At 40.2% G+C, this 25,443-nt stretch overlaps 1 protein-coding gene across 4 annotated transcripts in view; it reads left to right on the top strand.

Moving 5' to 3' along the window:
• Nucleotides 1–25,443, top strand: part of HHAT (hedgehog acyltransferase) — a 352,332-nt gene that overhangs the window by 253,601 nt on the left and 73,288 nt on the right. The gene's annotated exons all lie outside the window — the stretch shown is intronic.

Here is a 25,443-nt window from a genome sequence, read left to right as displayed (position 1 = left end):
CAGCCATAGTACAAGTGGACAGTTATTTCAATAAAAACTGAAATAAACCGAGTAGTCAAACAACACATTGGAGGGGATTTAAATATGCTCATGTATGTATAAAGATAAATATTTTTCCAGCCACCAGCAGGAAAGAAATGCCAGTGGATTCTAACAGAAAATGGTATTTCAGTGAAAGCCATGGCTATGTAACACACAGGAAAACCAAAAAGGATGGTATCATAAAGATTTTAATCTTCGTCCTCAAATCTGAGCATTCTGCTCCAGAGCCCGAAAACACAGTTATCACCTTTGAAAGTCAGAAGGTTCTTTTCAGCCCAGTCTGTGGCCCTGCAACACATTTTCTGTGCTCTTTCATGGAGCAACTAACATTAACCTTGAAACTTAATGTTAAGCAGTGCTCTTTGGCCTTTAAGCCATAGCTTATGCTAGTAATAATTTTAGACATCTAAAACATTAGAGTAACCCAACTGTGCCATGTAGCCTGTGGCCTGTTCATTTTGGTTCAAAATAAATCAAGGCATCAAGCACACTTACTCACAGGATGAAGCTCTTGCCTGTCTACCTTGCTCCATCACAGCTTGCTCCCGGACTCACTCATTCACCTCACTTGGCCTTCCATCTACAATTCAGGTACCTTGGTACATAGTAATTTTTGATATGCATTTTTTTGGCAAAATATTTGTCTTATATGTTGCAAATATGATATTTGGCTTGCATATGTATTGAGCAAGAATATATGAAACCTCTTTTTATCACCTACAAGCCTGGTAGGCAGTTACGGCTATTTAGACGACGCACTCGTTGAGTACATGGCCAGGTTCCCATTACTCTGTTTATGCCCATTGTCTGAGTGAGCCTCAGTGTTAAATCAGTGCACAATTAGTGCTTTCATATCAGGTCGATTCTTTAGTTCTTCCTCCACTTGTCTAGACATAGAGTCTTCCTCCAGTACCCTGTTTCTTATGTAGTTCCACACAACATCCAAATGCACACAGCTTTTTGAGTTAACTATTTCCCCACTTAGGTTACCCTTCTTCCCTCTCTTTCCATGAATCAATTTCCTGTTCTTCTGTCAAAATCCAGATGAAGACTTACTGGCTTTGTGAGTTCATTCTGCATGCCCCTCACATCCTCAGTATTATTCAGAGTTCTCCAGAGAAACAGATCAATAGGATGTGCGTGTGTTTGGGTAGGGGGATAGGGATGATGGTAAAGAAATTTAGTATGCAGAATTAGACCATGTGATTTTGTAGGCTGAGAAATTCAGACCCAGGAGAGCTGATGGTGTAAGTTCCAGTCCAAAAAAACAGGCAAGAGAAGACCAGTGTCCTAGCTCAAAGACAGTCAGGCTTGAAGACAGAAAAAAATATTGTGTTAGCTTTCTATTCTATTCAGAACTTCAACAGATTGGATGAGGCCCACTCACATTGGGGAAGGAAATCTGCCTTATTCAGTCTATTGATTCAAATGTTAATCTCATCCAGAAACACCTTCACCAGAACACCCATGAATAATATTTAAGTGAATATTTGGGCCCAGTCAGGTTTACAAATAAAATTAACCATCACACCCTTTCTTCATGGTGTATATCCTTCATCTGTTTTATTAAGGTAGATTAGCAGATCTCTAAATAACGAAAATTATTTTTTCTTTGTCATATCTTCTTTTCAAGGAATGTTTGTAGGTACATAGTAGGTGTTTGTATTTATGGGGTACATGAGATATTTTGATACAGGCATGCAATGTGTAATTATCACATGGGGGTAAATGGGGTATCCATCATCTCAAGCATGTATCCTTTCTTTGCATTACAACCAATCCAGTTATACTCTTCCAGTCAGTTTTAAATATATAATAATTGTTGACTGCAGTCACCTTGTTGTGCTACCAAATACTACATCTTATTCTATATAACTATATTTTTGTGCTCATTAACCATCTTTCCCCCCAATTACCCTTCCAAGCCTCTGGTCATCATCCTTTTACTCTCTGTCTCCACAGTTCAGTTGTTTTAATTTTTAACTCCCACAAACAAGTGAGAACATGTGAAGTTTGTCTTTCTGTGCCTGGCTTATTTCCCTTAATTACTTCCAGTTCCATCCATGTTGTTGCAAAAGATAGGCCCTCATCCTTTTTTATGGCTGAATAATACTCCATCGTGTATATGTACCACATTGTCTTTATTTGTCTTTTGATGGACACTTAGGTTGCTTCCAAATCTTGGCTATTGTGAATAGTACTACAGTAAACATGGGAATGCAAATATCTCTTTAATTTACTCATTTCCTTTCTTTTGAGTATATCCCAAGCCATAGGACTGCTGAATCATATGATAATTCTGTTTTTAGTTTTTTGAGGAACCTGTGAACTGTTTTCCATACCGTGGTCTTGTACTAATTTACCTTCCCACCAACAGTGTATAATGATGCCCTTTTCTCCACATCCTTACCAGCTTTTTAGATAAAAGCCATTTTAACTGGGGACAGATAATATCTTATTGTAGTTTTGATTTGAATTTTTCTGACTTTAGTGTTGAGCACGTTTTTCAGATACCTGTTTGCCATTCGTAGGTCATCTTTTTAGAAATGTCTATTCAGATCTTTGCCCATTTCTTAATCAGATTATTAGGTTTTTTCCCTGTAGAGTTGTTTGAGCTCCTTATATATCCTAGTTATTAATCCCTTGTCAGATGGACAGTTGACAAATATTTTCTCCCATTCTGTGGGTTGTCTCTTCACTTTGTTGATTGTTTCCTTTACTGTGCAAAAAACTTTTAACTTGATGTGATCCCATTTGTCTATTTTTGCTTGGTTGCTTGTGCCTATGGGGTATTACTAAAGAATTATTTGCTAACTCCAGTATCCTGGCAAGTTTCTCCAGTGTTTTCTTTTAGTAGTTTCATATTGTGAGACCTTAAATTTAAGTCTGTAGTTCATTTTGATTTGTTTTTTTTTTTTAATATGGTGAGAGATAGGGGTCTAGTTTCATTCTTCTTTATATGGATATCCAGTTTTCCCAGCACCATTTTTTGAAGAGATTTTCCTTCCCCCAGTGTATGTTCCTGGCACTTTTGTTGAAAATGAGTTCACTGTTGATGTGTGGATTTGTTCCTGGGTTCTCTATTCTGTTCCATTGATCGATGTGTCTGTTTTTGCACAATACCATACTATTTTGGTTACTAGAGCTTTGTCATATATTTTGAAGTTAAGTAATGTGATTCCTCCAGTTTGGTTATTTTTCCTCAGAATAGCTTTGGCTATTCTGTGTCTTTTGTGGTTCCATATACGTTTTAGGATTTTTTTTTTTTAATTTCTGTGAAGAATGTCATTAGTATTTTGATAGAGATTGCATTGAATCTGTAGATTACTTTAGGCAATATGGATGTTTTAACAATATTGATTATTTCAATCCATGAACATGGAATATCTTTCCATTTTTTGTGTCCTCTTCGATTTCTTTCATCAGTGTTTTATAGCTTTCATTGTGGAGATCTTTCACTTCTTTGGTTAATTCCTAGGTATTTAATTTTATTCATAGCTATTATAATTGGGATTACTTTCTTGATTTCTTTCTCTTAGTCTGGCTAAAGACTTGTCAATTATATGCATCTTTTCAGAAAACCAACTTTTCTTTTTTTTTTTTTAATTATACTTTAAGTTCTAGGGTACATATGCATAACGTGCAGGTTTGTTACATATGTAAACATGTGCCGTGTTGGTGTGCTGCACCCATTAACTCATCATTTACATTAGGTATATGTCCTAATGCTATCCCTCCCCACTCCCCCTACCCCACGACAGGCGTGGGTGTGTGATGTTCCCCTTCCTGTGTCCAAGTGTTCTCATTGTTCAATTCCCACCTATGAGTGAGAACATGCGGTGTTTGGAAAAAACCAACTTTTCATTTCATTGATTTTTGTATTTTCATTGTATCCATTTTATGTATTTATTCCCTGATCTTTGTTTCCTTTGTTCTAATTTTGGGTTTGGTTGCTCTTTTCTAATTCTTTAAGGTGCATCATTAGGTTATTTTTAGTTTTTCTACTTTTCTGATGTAGGTGCCTATAGCTATAACTTTCCTCTTAGTACTTCTTTCGCTATATCCCATCAGTTTTGGCATGTTGTGTATCCATTATCATTTGTTTCAAGGAGTGTTTCAATTTCTTAAGTTCTTTATTGACCCTCTGTCATTCAGGAGCATATTGTTTAATTTCCCTGTGTTTGTATAGTTTCCAAAATTCCTCATTATTGATTTCTGCTTTTATTCCATTGTTCAGAGAAAATAGTGGATATAATTTCACTTTTAAAAATGTTTTAGGACTTATTTTGTGGCCTAACATATGGTCTATCCTTGATAATGATCCATATATGGAGGAGAAGAATGTGTATTCTGCAGCCACTGGATGAAATGTTCTGTAAATGTTGATTAGGTCCATTTGACCTGTGCTGCAGGTTAAAGCTGATATTTCTTTGTTGATTTTCTGTTTGGATGATCTGTCTAATTCTGAAAGTGGGATGTATAATTTCTTCAGCTGTTATTGGGGTATCTCTCTTTAGCTCTAATAATATTTGCGTTGTACATCTGGGTGCTCCAATATTGGTTGCATATGTTATTTACAACTGTTATATCTTCTTGCTGAATTGATCCCTTTATCATTATATAATGATGATATGTGTCTTTGTCTATTTTTATAGTTTTTGTCTTGAAATCTATTTTGTCTGATTTAAGTATAGCTGCTGATGTTCTTTTATGGTTTCCATTGGCATGGAATATCTTTTTCCATTTCTTTACTTTCAGTCTGTGTGTCTTTATAGGTTAAGTGTGTTTCTTGTAGCCAACAGATCATGGGGTCCTGTTTTTTAATCTATTCAGCCACTCTGTCTTTTGATTGGAGAGTTTAGTCTATTTACATTCAATGTTATTATTTATAAATAAGGAATTCCTCTTGCCATTTTACTATTTGTTTTCTGTTTTGTGGTCTTCTCCTTCTTTCCTTCCTTTCTGTCTTTTAGTGAAAGTGATTTTCTCTGGTGGTGTGTTTTAATTTGTTGTTTTTTGTGTATCTGTAGTGTGTTTTTTGATTTGAAATTACCACGAGTCTTGCAAATAATCTTATCACCCATTATTTTAAACTGACATCTTAACACTGATTGCATAAACAAATTAATAAGCAAAGAGAAAACTAATAAAAACTCTACACTTTAACTTTGTTTACACTGCTTTTAACTTTTTGTTGTTTTTATTTATGTCTCATTGTACTATCTATGTCTTTAAAAGTTGTTGTTATTTGTTATTGGTTTGTGTTTTAGTCTTTCTACTCAATATATGAGTAGTTTGTAGGCCACAATTACATTGTTATAGTATACCGTGTTTTCCTGTGTACTTGATATTGCCAATGAGTTCTGCACCTTCAGATGATTTCTTACTGCTTATTAACATCCTTTTCTTTCAGATTGAAGAACTACTCTTGGCATTTCCTGTTCTGGTGTTGATGAAATTCCTCAGCTTGTTTGTCTGGGCAAGTCTATTTCTTCTTCATGTTTGAAGGATATTTTTGCTGAATATACTATTTTAGGATAAAAGTTTTTTCATTCACTTTATATCTTGCTATCCTCCCTGAACTGTAAGGTTTCCATTGAAAAATCTTCTGCCAGATGTGTTGGAGCTCCAGTGTATGATATTTGTTTCTTTGCTCTTGTTGCTTCTCAGATTCTTTTTTTAAAAATTAATTTATTTAAGTTTTAGGGTACATAAGCACAACGTGCAGGTTTGTTACATATGTATACATGTGCCATGTTGGTGTGCTGCACCCATTAACTCATCATTTAGCATTAGATATATCTCCTAATGCTATCCCTCCCCCTACCTCACAACAGGCCCCAGTGTGTGATGTTCCCCTTCCTGTGTCCATGAGTTCTCATTGTTCAGTTCCCACCTATGAGTGAGAACATGCAGTGTCTGGTTTTTTGACCTTGTGATAGTTTGCTGAGAATGATGGTTTCCAGCTTCATCCATGTCCCTACAAAGGACACGAACTCATCCTTTTTTATGGCTGCATAGTATTCCGTAGTGTATATGTGCCACATTTTCTTAATCCAGTCTATCATTGTTGGACATTTGGGTTGCTTCCAAGACTTGGCTATTGTGAATAGTGCTGCAATAAACATACGTGTGCATGTGTCTTTATAGCAGCATGATTTATAGTCCTTTGGGTATATACCAAGTAATGGGATGGCTGGGTCAAATGGTATTTCTAGTTCTGGATCCCTGAGGAATCGCCACACTGACTTCCACAATGATTGAACTAGTTTACAGTCCCACCAAGAGTGTAAAAGTGTTCCTGTTTCTCCACATCCTCTCCAGCACCTGTTGTTTCCTGACTTTTTAATGATGGCCATTCTAACTGGTGTGAGATGGTATCTCACTGTGGTTTTGATTTGCATTTCTCTGATGGCCAGTGGTGATGAGCATTTTTTCATGTGTCTTTTGGCTGCATAAATGTCTTCTTTTGAGAAGTGTCTGTTCATATCCTTTGCCCACTTTTTGATGGGGTTGTTTTTTTCTTGTAGATGTGTTTGAGTTCATTGTAGATTCTGGATATTAGCCCTTTGTCAGATGAGTAGGTTGCAAAAATTTTCTCCCATTCTGTAGGTTGCCTGTTCACTCTGATGATCCTCTTTTATTTCATTGAGCAGTGGTTTGTAGTTCTCCTTGAAGAGGTCCTTCACATCCCTTGTAAGTTGGATTCCTAGGTATTTGATTCTCTTTGAAGCAATTGTGAATGGGAGTTCACTCATGATTTGGCTCTCTGTTTGTCTGTGATTGGTGTACAAGAATGCTTGTGATTTTTGTATGTTGATTTTGTATCCTGAGACTTTGCTGAAGTTGCTAATCAGCTTAAGGAGATTTTGGGCTAAGTCAATGGGGTTTTCTAGATATACAATCATGTCATCTGCAAACAGGGACAATTTGACTTCCTCTTTTCCTAATTGAATACCCTTTATTTCCTTCTCCTGCCTGATTGCCCTGGCCAGAACTTCCAGCACTATGTTGAATAGGAGTGGTGAGAGAGGGCATCCCTGTCTTGTGCCAGTTTTCAAAGGGAATGCTTCCAGTTTTTGCCCATTCAGTATTATATTGGCTGTGGGCTTGTCATAGATAGCTCTTATTATTTTGAGATACGTCCCATCAATACCTAATTTATTGAGAGTTTTTAGCATGAAGGGTTGTTGAATTTTGTCAAAGGCCTTTTCTACATCTATTGAGATAATCATTTGTTTTTTGTCTTTGGTTCTGTTTATATGCTGGATTACATGTATTGATTTGCATATGTTGAACCAGCCTTGCATCCGAGGGATGAAGCCCACTTGATGATGGTGGATAAGCTTTTTGATGTGCTGCTGGATTCGATTTGCCAGTATTTTATTGAGGATTTTTGCATCATTGTTCATCAAGGATATTGGTCTGAAATTCTCTTTTTTGGTTATGTCTCTGCCAGCCTTTGGTATCAGGACGATGCTGGCCTCATAAAATGTGTTAGGGAGGATTCCCTCTTTTTCTATCAATTGGAATAGTTTCAGAAGGAATGGTACCAGTTCCTCCTTGTACCTCTGGTAGAATTTGGCTGTGAATCCATCGGGTCATGGACTCTTTTTGGTGGGTAAGCTGTTGATTATTGCCACAATTTCAGAGCCTGTTATTGGTCTATTCAGAGATTCCACTTCTTCCTGGTTTAGTCTTGGGAGGGTGTATTTGTCGAGGAATTTATCCATTTCTTCTAGATTTTCTAGTTTATTTGCATAGAGGTGTTTGTAGTATTCTCTGATGGTAGTTTGTATTTCTGTGGGATTGGTGATGATATCCCCTTTTTCATTTTTTATTGCATCTATTTGATTCTTCTCTCTTTTCTTCTTTATTAGTCTTGCTAGCAGTCTATCAATTTTGTTGATCTTTTCAAAAAACCAGCTCCTGGATTCATTAATTTTTTGAAGGGTTTTTTGTGTCTCTATTTCCTTCAATTCTGCTCTGATTTTAGTTATTTCTTGCCTTCTGCTAGCTTTTGAATGTGTTTGCTCTTGCTTTTCTAGTTGTTTTAATTGTGATGTTAGGGTGTCAATTTTGGATCTTTCCTGCTTTCTCTTGTGTGCATTTAGTGCTATAAATTTCCCTCTACACACTGCTTTGAATGTGTCCCAGAGATTCTGGTATGTTGTGTCTTTGTTTTCATTGGTTTCAAAGAACATCTTGATTTCTGCCTTCATTTCATTATGTACACAATAGTCATTCAGGAGCTGGTTGTTCAGTTTCTATGTAGTTGAGAAGTTTTGAGTGAGTTTCTTAATCCTGAGTTCTAGTTTGATTGCACTGTGGTCTGAGAGACAGTTTGTTATAATTTCTGTTCTTTTACATTTGCTGAGGAGAGCTTTACTTCCAACTATGTGGTCAATTTTGGAATAGGTGTGGTGTGGTGTTGAGAAGAATGTATATTCTGTTGATTTGGGGTGAAGAGTTCTGTAGATGCCTATTAGGTCCACTTTGTGCAGAGCTGAGTTCAATTCCTGTATATCCTTGTTAACTTTCTGTCTCGTTGATCTGTCTAATGTTGACAGTGGGGTGTTAAAATCTCCCATTATTATTGTGTGGGAGTTTAAGTCCCTTTGTAGGTCACTCAGGACTTGCTTTATGAATCTGGGTGCTCCTGTGTTGGGTGCATATATATTTAGGATAGTTAGCTCTTCTTGTTGAATTGATCCCTTTACCATTATGTAATGGCCTTCTTTGTCTCTTTTGATCTTTGTTGGTTTAAAGTCTGTTTTATCAGAGACTAGGATTGCAACCCCTGCCTTTTTTTGTTTTCCATTTGCTTGATAGATCTTCCTCCATCCCTTTATTTTGAGTCTATGTGCATCTCTGCATGTGAGATGGGTTTCCCGAATACAGCACACTGATGGGTCTTGACTCCTTATCCAGTTTGCCAGTCTGTGTCTTTGAATTGGAGCATTTAGCCCATTTACATTTAAAGTCAATATCGTTATGTGTGAATTTGATCCTGTCATTATGATGTTAGTTGGTTATTTTGCTCGTTAGTTGATGCAGTTTCTTCCTAGCCTTGATGGTCTTTACAATTTGGCATGTTTTTGCAGGGGCTGGTACTGGTTGTTCCTTTCCATGTTTAGTGCTTCCTTCAGGAGCTCTTGTAGGGCAGGCCTGGTGGTGACAAAATCACTCAGCATTTGCTTGTCTGTAAAGTATTTTATTTCTCCTTCACTTATGAAGCTTAGTTTGGCTGGATATGAAATTCTGGGTTGAAAATTCTTTTCTTTAAGAATGTTGAATATCGGCCCCCACTCCCTTCTGGCTTGTAGAGTTTCTGCTGAGATATCAGCTGTTAGTCTGATGGGCTTCCCTTTGTGGGTAACCCGACCTTTCTCTCTGGCTGCCCTTAACATTTTTTCCTTCATTTCAACTTTGGTGAATCTGACAATTATGTGTCTTGGAGTTGGTCTTCTCGAGGAGTATCTTTGTGGCGTTCTCTGTATTTCCTGAATCTGAATGTTGGCCTCCCTTGCTAGACTGGGGAAGTTCTCCTGGATAATATCTTGCAGAGTGTTTTCCAACTTGGTTCCATTCTCCCTGTCATTTTCAGGTACACCAATCAGACGTAGGTTTGGTCTTTTCACATAGTCCCAAATTTCTTGGAGGCTTTGTTCGTTTCTTTTTATTCTTTTTTCTCTAAACTTCCCTTCTTGCTTCATTTCATTCATTTCATCTTCCATCATTGATACTCTTTCTTCCAGTTGATCGCATCGGCTCCCGAGGATTCTGCAATCTTCGCGTAGTTCTCGATACTTGGCTTTCAGCTCCATCATCTCCTTTAAGCCCTTCTCTCCATTGGTTATTCTAGTTATCCATTCGTCTAATTTTTTTTCAAAGTTTTTAACTTCTCTGCTATTGTTTTGAGTTTCCTACCGTAGCTCGGAGTAGTTTGATCGTCTGAAGCCTTCTTCTCTCAACTCGTCAAAGTCATTCTCCATCCAGCTTTGTTCCGTTGCTGGTGAGGGACTGCGTTCCTTTGGGGGAGGAGATGTGCTCTGCTTTTTAGAGTTTCCAGTTTTTCTGCTCTGTTGTTTCCCCATCTTTGTGGTTTTATCTACTTTTGATCTTTGATGATGGTGATGTACAGATGGGTTTTTGGTGTGGATGTCCTTTCTGTTTGTTAGTTTTCCTTCTACCAAGCAGGACCCTCAGCTGCAGGTCTGTTGGAGTTTGCTAGAGGTGCACTCCAGACCTGTTTGGCTGGGTGTCAGCAGCGGTGGCTGCAGAACAGTGAATTTTCGTGAGACCACAAATTCAGCTGTGTGATCGTTCCTCTGGAAGTTTTGTCTCAGAGGAGTACCCAGCCGAGTGAGGTGTCAGTCTGTCCCTACTGGGGGGTGCCTCCCAGTTAGGCTCCTCGGGGTTCAGGGGCCCACTTTAGGAGGCAGTCTGTCCGTTCTCAGATCTCCAGCTGCATGCTGGGAGAACCACTACTCTCTTCAAAGCTGTCAGTCAGACAGGGACCTTTAAGTCTGCAGAGGTTCCTGCTGAATTTTTGTTTGTCTGTGCCCTGCCCCCAGAAGTTGAGCCTACAGAGGCAGGCAGGCCTCCTTGAGCTGTGGTGGGCTCCACCCAGTTGGAGCTTCCTGGCTGCTTTGTTTACCTAAGCAAGCCTGGGCAATGGTGGGCGCCCCTCCCCCAGCCTCGCTGCCGCCTTGCAGTTTGATCTCAGACTGCTGTGCTAGCAATCAGCAAGACTCCGTGGGCATAGGACCCTCCAAGCCAGGTGCGGGACACAATCTCCTGGTGTGCCGTTTTCCAGGCCCGTTGGAAAAGCACAGTATTAGGGTGGGACTGACCCGATTTTCCAGGTGCTGTCTGTTACCCCTTTCTTTGACTAGGAAAGGGAACTCCCTGACCCCTTGCGCTTCCCGAGTGAGGCAATGCCTCGCCCTGCTTTGGCTCGCGCAGGGTGCGCTGCACCGACTGTCCTGCACCCACTGTTTGGCACTCCCTAGTGAGATGAACCCAGTACCTCAAACAGAAATGCAGAAATCACCCGTCTTCTGTGTCGCTCAGGCTGGGAGCTGGAGACCGTAGCTGTTCCTATTCGGCCATCTTGGCTCCACCCAGATTCTTTCTTTATACTTGACTTTGGGAGTTTGGTTATCTTGAGGTAGTCTTATTTGGGTTAAATCTATTTGATGTTCAGTAACCTTCCTGTACTTGAATACTGATATCATTCTCTAGTTTGGGGAAGTTCTCTGATATTATCTCATTGGATAAATGTTCTACCCCTGTCTTTTCCTTTCTTTACCTCCCTTTTAAGGCCAGTAACTCTTAGATTTGCCTTTTTGAGGCTATTTTCTAGATCTTATAGGCATGCTTCATTCTCTTATATTCTGTCTCCTCTGAGTGTATTTTCATATAGCTCATCTTCAAGTGTGCTAATTCTTTCTTCTGCTTGATCAATTCTGCTAAGAGTCTCTGAGGCATTCTTCATTATGTCAGTTGCATTTTTCATCTCCAGAATTCCTGCTTGATTCTTTTTAATTATTTCAGTGTCTGTTAAATTTATCTGATAGGGTTCTGAATTCCTTCTCTGTTTTGTCTTGAACTTCATTTAGTTTCCTCAAAGTAGCTATTTTGAATTATCTGCCTGAAAGGTCACATATCTTTGTGTCTCAGTGATTTATTTCTGGTGCCTTCTTTAGTTCATTCAGTGAGGTCATATTTTCATGGATGGTTGTCATGCTTGTGGATGGTGCATTTGTATTTGGCCATTGAAGAGTTAGGTATTTATTGTAGTCTTCACAGTTTGGGCTTCTTTGTGCCTGTCCTTCTTGGGAAGGCTTTCCATGTATTTGAAGGGACTTGGGCATTGTGATCTAAGTTTTTGGTTGCTCTGACTGTATTTGCATTATGGGGCACCCCATGTCCAGTAATGCTGTGAGTCTTACAGACTCATAGAAGTACCACCTTGGTTATCTTAGAGAAGATCCAGAAGAATTATCTGGATTGCCAGGCAAAGACTCTTGTTCTCTTCCCTTACTTTCTCCCAGACAAATGGAGTCTGTGTGCTAAACTGCCTAGAGCTGGAGGTGGAGTGACACAAAAACTCCTGTGGGCCACCACTGCACTGGGTCAGACTTGAAGCCAGGACAGTACTGGGTCTTGCCCATGACCTACAATAACTACTGCCTGGCTACCACCTATGTTCGCTCAAGGCCCTAGGGTTCTATAATCAGCAGGTGGCAAAGCCAGCCAGACTTGTATCCTTCCCTTCAGGGTTATGGGTTCCTCCTGGTCCTGGGTGGGTCCTAAGATGCCATCCAGGAGCCAGGTCCTGGAGTCAGAAACCTTAGGAATCTACTTGGTGCATTATTCTACTACAGCTGAGCTGGCACCCAGGCTGCAACACAAAGTCCTTGCCACTCTTCCTTCTCCTTTCCACAAGCGGAGGAGTCTTTTCCCATGACTACCACCACCCCAGACCTGTGGCAAGTACTGCTTGGCTATTGCCAGTGTTCATTCAGGGTCCAAGGGCTCTTCATTCAGCTTGTGATGAATTCTGCCAAGCCTGGATCCTTCCTTTCAGGACAGTAGGCTCCCTTCTAGCCCAAGACAGGTACAGAAATGTCTGAGCCAAAACCTGGAACTGGGGACCCCAAGAGCCTACTAGGTGGTCTACCCCACTGTGGGTGAGCTGGTACCTTGGCTGCAAAACAAAGTCCTCTTTCCTCTTCCCTCTTCCTTCTTCTTTTTTCAAGCAGAAGGAGTTCCCCATAGCTACCACAACAAGGAATGTGCTATGTCATGCCTGAAGCCAGCAAGTCTCTGAGTCATACCAAAGGCCCACAGCAAGCACTGCCTGGCTACCGCTGTTGATTACTCAGGGCCTAAGGGCTCTTTGTCAACAGGTGATTTATTTTGCCAGGACTGTATCCTTCCCTTCAAAGCAGTGGGTTCCCTTTTGGCCCAGGGTGTGTCTAGAAATGTCTGGGAGGTAGGGGTTTTGGGGGCCTCAGAACTCTGCCTGGCCCCCTATCTTACTGTGGCTGAGCAGGTATCCAAATTGCAAGACAAAGTTGTCTTTACTCTTCTGTCTCCTCTTCTCAAGCAGAAGTTTGGAAGGAATCTGTCTTGGAGCTGTGAGCTATGCTGCCTGGGGTTGGGGGAGGGGTGATACAAGCACTCCCTTGGATGCCCTGGCTGGTGTCTCACTAGGTCACATGTCCCCGAAATCAACTGGCTTGAAGTTCAGCAAAGTATGAGGACTTGCTAAGGAATCAGTCCTTGGTGCCTAGACTACCTTTCAAGTTTATTTATGACCTTAGAGCCCCTTAGCCCTTGGGGACAAGGGTTGCTGGAATCCAAGTTCTGACCACTGGGATGGATGCTTCCCCTCTGACTAGGGCTGTTCTAAGTGTCCCCTCCATGGGCACTGGGCTGAGTTCTGCCCAGTGTCGCTTTCTGCTGTGACAGGGCAGCCCTGAGTTCCAGTGCCGAGTCCCACACTCACTGTGATCTTTCGCCCCCAAGGGCACAAGTTGTCACTCCATGCCATGTGGCTGCTGTGGGAGGATGGAGGAGAGGTGGCATTGCAATTTAAGACTGTCTTTCTTACCCTCTACAGAGCCACTTTCAGTTATACAAAGTTAAAATCAGGTACTGTGATTGCTCACCCAATTCTTGGTTCTTATAAAGGTGGGTTTTGATGTGTAGATAGTTGTTTAATTGGGTGTTCCTGCAGGGAGAATGATTGGTGAAGGCTTCTATTTCGCCATGTTGTTTCACCTCCCACTTCTTTCACATCTTCATCTTCAACCCCAAGGCCTTATTTGGGGATCGAAATGTAGAAGAAATCTATTTCTTGGTGTTGGTAGACTGAGAGCTAAACATTCACCCAAATACTTGTCAGAACTGAGTGCTGTAAATAGGAAGCCCTCTGATCATCTACAACAGGGTTGTCTGATAGAACTCCTATGGTGACAGAAATGTTAATTGCACTGTCCAGTACAGTAGCTACTAGCCCCATTGAGCACTTGAAATGTGGCTAGTGCCTATTTAAACTCTGAATTTTAAATATATTTAATTTTAACTAATTTAGATCCCAGTATCTCCCATATGGCTAATGGCCAACATTTTAAACAGTGCAGCTCTAGAACATACCCCCCTTCTAGAAAACATTAAAGGCATATAGTGTGTCTGGCCCTGCTGTTATTTGGAATGATCTTCATTAATGCTGTTGGCACCTCATATATACAACTGGCTGCTGAACCTCTTGACTTGGAAATCTACCAGGTTTCTCAGACTTCGCATGTGTAATACGGAGCTCATGCACCCCTACCTCCCAGTAATTCCAGCATACTCTCTTTCCCCAAATGACACCACCATCTATCTAGCTACTCAAGGCCAAAGCCATTATGTTATCCTTTGTACCTCTCTCCCTCTCAGATTCATCTGCATATACTGTACGTTCTACCTCCTAAGTAGATCTTGTATTTTTTTGTTTGTTTCTATTTCTACTGAAATCCTAATCCAAGCTGCTCTCATTTCTTTACTGGTCTACCAAATAGCTTCTAACTAAACCCTTGCTTCCACTTTCTACCCCTTCCATTTATTATCCTCATAGTCCTGAGTGATATTTCTCCATAGAAACCTAACCATGTTGCTGTCTTTTAAATCCTATAGTGACTCCCATTTTTTTAGAACCAGGTCCACAACATTTAAGATGACCTATGACACCCTATCTGATCTTTCACTTACTGCCTCTTCCCACTCCTCCCCCCTCACCTCTCTGTTCTTCTTTCTTTTCATTACATACCTGATTCCTCTAGCCTCAGCTCCCCAACCCAGGTATTTCCATCTCCTAGGATGCTCTCTTTCCTTCCCCTCCACCTCTACTCATCCTTCAGATTTCAGCTCAAATGATATCTAGTTTGGAAACCCTTCACTGGCCCTCCTAACTCAATTAGATCCTATTTGATAATTTATTTTGGGTACCTTGTATATGTTCTCTTCTGCTATATTTATCACAGTTGAAATGAAATTTTTGACATAATTTATTCCCTCACTGAACTGTAAGCCTCATAAGATCAGAAATACTGTATTCTTGACCCTTATCCCAATTCCTGGCACAATGCCTTTTTGAATAAAAGAAAGAATGAATGATATTTTCTGACTTCCTTCACTGAGGGAGTTTAAGATGAAATAAGCTTATGCAGCAACATGAAGAATATAGATTGAACACTGAAAAAAACTAAGACTGAGAGTTATTGAGTATTGGGAGATTATCTTACTAAGCAGCAGCATAGATACAAATAGGTCTAGCAATAGCAAAATGCTGTTATAATGCTCAGTGCACAAAATATATATACAGGAAAGAAATGGGGTAAGGAAGAATTAGTCTTCCTGGTAGCCTGCTGCTTTATGAGATGAGGGATTGTTGGTTGTGACTCACTGAGGCACAGAGCTGTAGGAAGCTGACAAAAGGCATTTTCACAAAGCACCCAAGCTGGGTGGACGTAGAGGAGTTACTGCTGGAGCACTATGCTTTTTCTCTGTACAAGTACTCTCCAGGGAGTGAGGATTTCTGTTTAGCATTGAAATATTTTCATCAGAGGAAACATTTTGAAGTGACACCACTTCTTGCCAATTCTCGATTTGATCTCTCCTTTGAAGGAAGGCTCCTTCAGTCTGCTTGTCGATTATTCCTACCCAAAGGAGAATCTATATCTCAAATAGTTCACCTACTCCCACCCCTGATTTCCATTTCATTGAATAATTTAAATACGTTCTCCTCTCCCAGCCTTGCCTCCTCCTCTTTGCCCCTAGAGTGTCCTGCTGAAGTGATTTATATCCTTTCTGAAGCAGTATAATTTCTGTTTATAAACTTAATGGAGGAAACATGCCTCCAGTGAAAACCACCGAGAATCAGTCTGATGGTCATGGCAGGGATTTGATGTTCTGGGGCATCAGGGAGAACCCAAAGACTCTATGGTGGTGGTAATTCAATTTATTGGCCATGTTGATTAGTTTGGTTTTGAAGATCGAGAATTCCAAATTGGGTTTAAGAAATGAACCAATTTAAAAGTATTGTTGATTGTAAATTGATCAACATGATCCAAACTGTGGTTATTTGATTCTGTGGAATCCTAACTCACTGCTTGGCAAGACGTACATATCTAGTTGGTCCAATTAGAAAACCTTTTCGTTAGGGGTCAGTAGTCCAAGCCCCAGCTAAGCCTCTGAGGGAGTATAAAGCAAATTTGAGAAGAGCTGTGGTGTTTGATAATGGCTCATGGCCTTCTATTCCTCCACCATTTGGATTTCTTTCAACAAATTGAAATCAAGCACTCACTGGACATAAGCCATTTTCTCTAGAAAACGGTACCCTTTTTCAACTGAGCCCACTTAGGCATAGTCAATGTGGCTATTCATTTCTTAACTTACTCATTTAGGAAAAAAGTTCTCAGCACCTTATGTAGAAGACACTTTGCACATGACTGAAGGACTCTAAACTGAATAAGACATGATCCCTGCCATGAATGAGGGTGTCTTGCCTGGCCTCCTATCAGAGTACTCATATTATGATGACTGCTTTGGATTAAAGACATAATAAAACCATGAAATGGGAGCTTCTCTCTATGAAGAGCTACAAGATCTATATGACAAATGAACTTGCCTTTATAAACATAATAAAATACTGAATGACCTAGCCTTCCTAGGCATTGCTTAGAAGAAAGGTCCAGGCTAGAGATAGAAATTTGGGAGCGTATAGATGATATTTTGGAGCCATGAGAATATTTGAGACTCAGAGAGAGAGAGAGTGTGTGTGTGTGTGTGTGGCGTGCGTGCACGCGCACACGGAAAGAGAAGAAAAGGCAGCCAAGGAACACCTACATTGAGAAGTTGGATGGAGGAGGAGCTGAGGAGGAGGGTGATTTCACAGAAACCAAGAAGAGGGGAAATTTCATGGAGGGGAAGTGGTCCACAGTGGTGATGCTACTCAGGGGTCGAGTAAAATGAGAGTGCTGGCAGTGAGAAAAGAAAGCTGTGAGAGTTCATCCCTGCCCCCCAGGGGTTTAGGATCCAGATGGAGAGGCGAGATGTGCACAGACCAGTTGAGGACCACTGTGAAGCATCACGTGCGAGTGGCCAGAATGAGGCACAGAGGCAGCTGATGTTCATGGTGGCCAATGTGAGCTAAGCTTTTGGGAAAGGTTCATTAAAGAGCCAAGGCTTGAATAGCACCCTGGAGAATCAACAGTAGGATTTGGCTAGGGTCAGGAGGGAGAAGAAGGCTAGCATTGCAGGCTGGGAGAACAGTGCACGCGCTGCCTGAAGTCAGTCATGGGCATGCTGTATCCAGGTCATGAGGCTGCCAAGACAAATGGAAGAAGGGCAGTTAGAGAGGCCACATGGTTCCCATCTAAAGGGATTTGAATGCCATGCTTAGAAATTTAGGAACACAAACCACTTAACCAAACAGGAGAGCATTAAATTAACATATTAATCCCACACATCAAATTAGCCTGTCGTGCCAGCTTATTAGTTAGTGCTCACCCGGGCCTCTGGGTCTGGAAAAAGCAATGCGTGTTGTTATGAACAGTGTGTTCCTTGGTGGATTATGACCCATTGGCACCCCCACAGCATTGTCTCCCACTCCTAAGGATCATTAGCAATGCAGGAAACACACTATGCAATTTGCTGGTTATACATTTTCTTCTCTGTGGGAATTGGAAGCCTGAATCTTAACCTCTCTGGTCTAAGAGGTAGAATTCTGAAAGTAATTCCACGTTAGTTCAAATATGTTTAGTATGGCAAAAGCATTTTCAAGGGTTCTTTTTAGCTTTCCATGACTGAGTCGGCTATCTGACACATAGAAGGCTTTGAAATAGAACCCATTTTCACTTATTCCTGGACTGATGAGCGCCAGGACTGGCCAGTGCTTGGCCTTCTGCTGCCTTTCCTCGGCTGCTCAGTTTCTGCTGGAGCAAGACAGGTGTCCTGCTCTAATCATCGGCTGCTATCATGGCATTCTTATACCTTCTCCCTGCTTAATGCAAAGTGTCACCTGAGAAACCATGATCTCAGGAACGAGTACTGAGCCAAAGATGAGATCCACAGTGTGAATGTCAGTGGTTAAAACTGGCTTTTCTCAGTGGTTTGTGGAGTTCGATTCTTCATCTGTGAGTCTCTGGTCTCTGTTTCTGCAGCACAGATGAATGGTGGTTGCTCTAATCGCAGTCTAGTGCCTAGCAGCTTTCCATAGATGAACTTGGGAAAAATAAATAATCTTAGTATGTACATGTTGAAGCTTTGGCTGTGTCTTTCCAATTCTGGGTATCTTTTTCTCCCCTAAATCCAAATTACCCACTGGAAGTGACAAAGCTTGAATTTCCAGTGTTCCTGTTATTGATGGAAAGAAAAATAGCCCCCTTGTTTCTTCCTAAAATAATAAGCACATACTCACTGCAATATATTTTTACAATGTATATTTATATATGTACATATCCTGTGACTATATGTGTGCAATGAGTGTGTGTGCGTGCATATGTACTCATTTTTAAAGATCTAAAGCAGAGATGTGCAGGACTTCCAAAATAAAATTCTTCTAAAGTATCTCACATTCCTTCCAAGACCTAGAAATAAACTCTGCTTTAAAAAGCCTTTTGAGCAGCTGCTAGCCTTGTTAGAGATAAGCTGGGTTGGTATCAATATACTTGTGATTACTGACATGTATTGAAACACAATTTAAGTCAGATCTTGCTTTTTCTTCTGGTGTCAAACTTGTAGTTTACCTAATAGGCTGGAGTAATTGCTGGAACAGACACTGACTGTCCACGGAAGGGTAGGAAGCAAGGGTATAATATAAAAGGTGAAGTTCATCCATCAAACTGACTGCAGCTATTAACAGTGATGTTAAGACAGTTTTTTTGTTTTGTTTTGTTTTGAGACAGAGTCTCACTAGCCTGGAGTGCAGTGGTGCAATCTAGGCTCACTGCAACCTCCACCTCCCAGGTTCAAGTGATGCTTCTGCCTCAGCCTCCCAAGTAGCTAGGACTACAGGTGCATGCCACCATGCCCGGCTTTTTTTTTTTTTTTTTTTTTTTGTATTTTTAGTAGAGATGGGGTTTCACCACGTTAGCCAGGATGGTCTTGATCTCCTGACCTCGTGATCTGCCCACCTCGGCCTCCCAAAGTGCTGGGATTACAGGCCTGAGTCACTGCGCTCAGCCTAAAATAGTTTTATTGAGAGGGAATATGTTCTTGACATATTAGTTTAAAATGATCACCAAAGAATGATAGATTTAATAAAACCTTATTTTTATTTAAAAATACACATAAACAGAAAAGTATGTGAAAGGTTATACACTAAAATAATTGTGGGTGGTTAACTATTACTGGTGGTATTATTTGTGATACATAGTTTCTTATTTTTGCTTATTTATATTTTCAACTTTTGCTACAGTAAATGCATACTGTTGTCTAACTAAAAATTATTGAGAGAGGTGAGTAGGACGGGTTCACCCTAGGGAGGCTTTGATTAGCTGATCCTGGATGCCTGATTTATGTTAAAAATTGAAAGTTAGATGTAGTGGCTCATACCTATTATCCCAACACTTTGAGGCGCCAAGGTGGGAGAACCCTTTGAGGCCAGGAGTTCGACACCAGCCTGGGAAACACAGACCTCCTTGCTACAAAAACAAATAAAAATCAGCCTGTTGTGATAGCATGTGCCTGTTGTCCCAGCTACTCAGGAGACTGAGGCGGAATATCGCTTGAGGCCAGGAGTTCTGTGCTATAGCACGCTATGATTGTACTTGGCAAATAGCTAGTATGCTCCAACCTGAGCAAGACTCAACCACAACAACAACAACAACAACAACAACAAGAAATTGAAAGTTAGAGTTGTCATTCTCCAGAACAAACTAGGGCTGTTGTAGTTGCCACCGTTTGCCAAAGAGGAAATGGTACCAGATACTGTACAAGAATCTTTCACATTTGTTATTTGCTATAATCACTGTAGCAAACCTCCAGGGTAGGTGTTACTACCCCCAGTGTTACAGATGTTACAGATAGGGAAACTGGAGACTGGGGAAGGTAAATAATTTATCTAAGAACAGAGTTAGTTAAATGAGGGAGGGAGTCAAACCCAGTTATACATGATCTAAGCTTTCTGGATTTCAGACTAGAAGAACCTTCTTTTTGATAAACCCCTCCTACTTAGATCACCCCATTCACTTCATGTCTCTTTGCTGTTTATGCATACTGGGCATTGGATTGATTAATATTCCAGCCCTCAGTACTTGGACAACATGGGTTTCGATTGTGTCTCCTCTCAACCGGTTTATTAAATAACGACTCTGAAAAATTGGTCCAACTAAAAAGGGAATGTTCACAGAAGGAATTTTACCACGTTATCTCACGTGATGTTAACAGTAGCCTTATAGGCATGTATTATCATTATTCCCATTTTACCAGGAGAAAAACTGAAACCTGAAAGCTTAAGTAAGATCTGTCCATGACTCACACATCAAGTATGAATGCAATAAGTAAATAAGCAAACAAGCAGCCTCCATTCATCCCATTCTTGGGTCCCTTTCCCCAGAAACAGCAACAGCAACGTTCAGTTCTCTTAGTTGTTTGATTTTTACTTCTTTCCAAAGTGTACACTAATTTTATTAATTTCTTCACTTATGTTTCTTTTTTTTTTTTTTTTTTCCCTTTTTTGAGGCAGAGTTTTGCTCTTGTTGCCCAGGCTGGAGTGCAGTGGCTTGATCTTGGCTCACCACAACCTCCACCTCCCGGGTTCAAGCGATTCTCCTGCCTCAGCCTCCTGAGTAGCTGGGACTACAAGTATGTGCCACCACACCTGGCTAATTTTTTTATTTTTAGTAGAGGTGGAATTTCACCATGTTGTCCAGGCTGGTCTCAAACTCCTGACCTCAGGTCAGGTCCACCTGCCTTGGCCTCCCAAAGTGCTGGTATTACAGGCATGAGCCACCGCGCCCAGCCTATTTCTTCATTTATGAATTGTAACTATTAACTGCTTTCTTCATGAAATGTTAGCGTCTGAGACCTACTCCCTATTTTTCCTCCTAATGTAATAACTCCATTTTTTTTTGTTAATTCAGCACTCAGCACACCATGGTAAGTGTGGCTCACTGCCAAACTGTTTAATATAAGTACATTTCCTTTCTTACACAACTATTTCCTCCACTTAAATGAAGAATTGCCTTGCCGTTTTTTTCTTTCATTAGTTTACTGTCCCTCCTTCTTCCCAGATTTTCCAATAGAACTGGAAAATCTCTCAGATAGAATTTTCCACATGGTCAGAGGTATCTGCTCATCTGTCTATTCTCTTCCTTTCCTGGAGAATCTCTCTTGAAGCCCTTCCATCCTCTTTTCCTACCTGCCTCACTGCTCTTTAGATGCTCTGTTTAGCTGTTGTACTGATGCTTCCCTTCTCCTCTCTCCTTTAACAAATCCCTGTTTCTTTGTGCTGGGTCTTCTTGTTTTTTCTTTTTCTCTCTTTATTTGGTGGAGCACATCCGTTAGTAGCTTTTTTAAGAAAAAGGCCATAGGAAATAGTGTTTTCAGACCTTGTATTTTCAAAAAATGTCTTATTTTTACTCTCACACTTGATTGATTAGGCACTGGATTTCAGGTTGAAAAGTAATTTGTCCTAAGAATTTTGAAGATATTATCTGTCTTCTAGCTTTTAGCTTTTCTGTCGAGAAATGCCATTTTCATTATTGTATGTATTCTGTTTTTTGCTCTGGAAGCATTACTGCAAACATCTTCGGTATATATCTAAAATTTTACTGTGCCCGTTGTCCCTGCCTTTAAATTCTCTTTGATGCAATTTATCTGTGAAAGAACTTTTATCCTGGGGGTGAAGGAGGAAGAGGGAAACCTCGGGCTGTATATGTTTATTACCCAGATTTTTAACTAATCTTCTTGTTTTTTTTTTCCTTCTTCATGGGTTACTCTTGCCATCTGTTGTACCGGTGCCTCTATGCCCGGGCCTTATGGGTGTTTGGTGTATAAATGGCTTTCATCTCTTTGGCATCTAGTATTCGGGTATCTCAAATCTGGTAATTCTTTAATCTGCTCTATCTTATTAAAATGGGTTGACTTTGCTCACCCTGCTCTTCATTTTTTATCTGTGGATGTATACCCCTTTCAAATGTTTACTTGCATTTTAATGAGGCTTGTGAAGGCATCAGAGATGTTTATGTTGTTTAGTTGGATATTGCTAGAGGAGTTTTGTGTCCTATCACTTGGTGAATCATTCTTAGATTTTAAAATATTAAGGTTACTTAAAAAGGAGGCCTTGCTTTAAGCTGTTGTTTTTGTGGTTTAACAGAATATAGCTGAGGCCACAGCTGTCACATCCTAGGCTTATTCAGTAGTCCCAAGGGACCTAAGTGTAGCCTGGAGAGGGAGGCCCCCAGTACCATGAGCAGCTATCACTTGGGTGTGATGGTCGACAGACTTTCATCTTCCCACCCATGTGCCTTGACTCTTTATGCTCAAGGGAGGTGGCCAGTGTCTAAGGTCATTTACTGGAAAGATTCCTAGGTTTTCTTTTTTTTTTTTTTTCCCCCGTTACTTCTTTTTAACTTAATGAAGTCATTCACGACCATATGCTTTAAAAAATATATATAGAGAGAGATGAGGCTGAAAGTCCTCTGGGATACCCACCCCCCAACAACCACACCCTGCTCATTTTCCTCCCCAAGAGGTAACCATTATTATCAGTTCGAATATAGTCTCCCATACCTTTGCTGCTTTGTGTTGTTTAAGAAATATTCTAAAATTCGCATTTCTTTTCTTACTCACTGATATGTTGTGAAGATGTTTCTATGATAGTGTATGCAGATCTGTGTAATCAGGAATGATATGGATGGTATGGATATATAATTTAGCCATTCTCCTGTTGAAAATTCAGGTTGCTTCTATTTTTTTCTCTTGCAAATAATGCATCTGCAGTGAAGACTCCATTTCGAGCTTCCTTGTACATGTGTGTACGTGGTTCTTTAGGGCAGTTACCAAGAACAAAATAGGATAGAGGAGTTGGCAAACTAAGGCCCATGAGCCAGATTTGGTCAACTGATTGTTTTTATATGGCCTGCAGTTATGAATCATTTTTACATTTTAAAATTGTATTATTGAATACTCTATGCTTTCCGCAGTTATTTAAAAGATCACCTTTAATATATAGTAAGTATCAAAATAGACTTGGATTCCATTTTTGGCTATCTATTCTATTGCATTGATCTAGTTGATTATTTCAGTTTTAAATACTAGAGTTTTATATTGTGTCCTGATTTCTGCTAGGGAAAGCCCCTACCTTTTTTGGCATTCTTTTCAGAATTGCATTGGCTAGTTTTGCCTGTTGACTCTTCCATCTGAATCTTAGAACTGGTGAAGTTCCCCAAAACTCTGTTTGGTATTTTTATTGGAATTTGTTAGATGTGCATTGAATTGTAGTATGATTTGAGTAGAGTTAACATTGTCTTAGTCCATTTGCGCAGCTGTAATGAAATACCTGAGACAGGATATTTATGAAGAACAGAAATTTATTTCCTAGAGTCCTGGAGGCTGGGAGTCAAAGATCAAGACACTGGCCATTTAAGTGTCTGGTGAGGGCCCAGTCTCTCCCTCCAAGATGGCATCTTGTTGCTGCATCCTCCAGAGGGGACAAATGTTGTGTCCTCACATGGCAGAAGGAAGAAGGATGAAGGGGTAGAGAGAGTGAATCCACTCTGACAAGCCCTTTTAAAAGAGCCCAAATCCATTTATGGGGTGGAGCTCTCATGAATTAATCACTCCCCTAAAGGCCCCATCTCTTAATACCACCACAATGAGGATTAAGTTTCAAACCATAGCAGACTTTATTTATTCAAATCTTCCCTTATGGTCTTACATAAAGTGTCATCATTTCTTTTTAGAAGTCTTGCATACTTCTTTTTGTATCATTGCTGTGGTATAGGAAAAGTACTGATTTTTGTACTGAGTTAACCTTTTGCATTTACATTGTCTAAATCTTTTGTTAGCTCTGGTAATTTGCCAGTTGTTTCTTTTGAATTTTCTATATCGATGGTCACATCACCCTCAAATAATGACAGTTTTGTCTTTGCCAACAATTGTAACTCTTACTGCATCTAATTATCTCATTGTACTGACTAGGATATTTTGTACAGCTTTGGATAATAGAGGATAAAATGTCTTTATCTTGAAGTTATGGGAATGCTTGCTCTGGGATGTTGGCATATCATCTTTTTCAACTTAAAGATGCTTTCTCTTTTTCTAGTCCTCTAGGGTTTTTATTGTGAATGAATGTACAATTTTACCCAATGCTTTATCGTCATTTATTGAGTAATCATAAGATTATTCTCCGTGAATTACATAGATTATCTATGTTTTTTTTTTATTATTGTACTTTAAGTTTTAGGGTACATGTGCACAATGTGCAGGTTTGTTACATATGTATCCATGTGCCATGCTGGTGTGCTGCATCCATTAACTTGTCATTTAGCATTAGGTGTATCTCCTAATGCTATCTCTCCCCCCACCCCCCACCCCACAACAGTCTCCGGAGTGTGATGTTCCCCTTACTGTGTCCATGTGTTCTCATTGTTCAATTCCCACCTATGAGTGAGAACATGCAGTGTTTGGTTTTTTGACCTTGTGATAGTTTACTGAGAATGATGGTTTCCAGTTTCATCCATGTCCCTACAAAGGACATGAACTCATCATTTTTTATGGCTGCATAGTATTCCATGGTGTATATGTGTCACATTTTCTTAATCCAGTCTATCATTGTTGGACATTTGGGTTGGTTCCAAGCCTTTGCTATTGTGAATAGTGCCGCAATAAACAAATGTGTGCATGTGTCTTTATAGCAGCATGATTTGTAGTCCTTTGGGTATATACCCAGTAATGGGATGGCTGGGTCGAATGGTTATTTCTAGTTCTAGATCCCTGAGGAATCGCCACACTGACTTCCATAATGGTTGAACTAGTTTACAGTCCCACCAACAGTGTAAAAGTGTTCCTATTTCTCCACATCCTCTCCAGCACCTGTTGTTTCCTGACTTTTTAATGATGGCCATTCTAACTGGTGTGAGATGGTATCTCATCGTGGTTTTGATTTGCATTTCTCTGGCCAGTAATGATGAGCATTTTTTCATGTGTTTTTTGGCTACATAAATGTCTTCTTTTGAGAAGTGTCTGTTCATGTCCTTTGCCCACTTTTTGATGGGGTTGTTTGTTTTTTTCTTATAAATTTGTTTGAGTTCACTGTAGATTCTGGATATTAGCCCTTTGTCAGATGAGTAGGTTGCAAAAATTTTCTCCCATTCTGTAGGTTGCCTGTTCACTCTGATG

The sequence above is a fragment of the Hylobates moloch genome, unplaced genomic scaffold (assembly GCF_009828535.3).
Source record: "Hylobates moloch isolate HMO894 unplaced genomic scaffold, HMol_V3 SCAFFOLD_18, whole genome shotgun sequence".
In the NCBI taxonomy this organism is placed as follows: domain Eukaryota; kingdom Metazoa; phylum Chordata; class Mammalia; order Primates; family Hylobatidae; genus Hylobates; species Hylobates moloch.
This window is presented reverse-complemented; position numbering and strand designations above follow the sequence as displayed.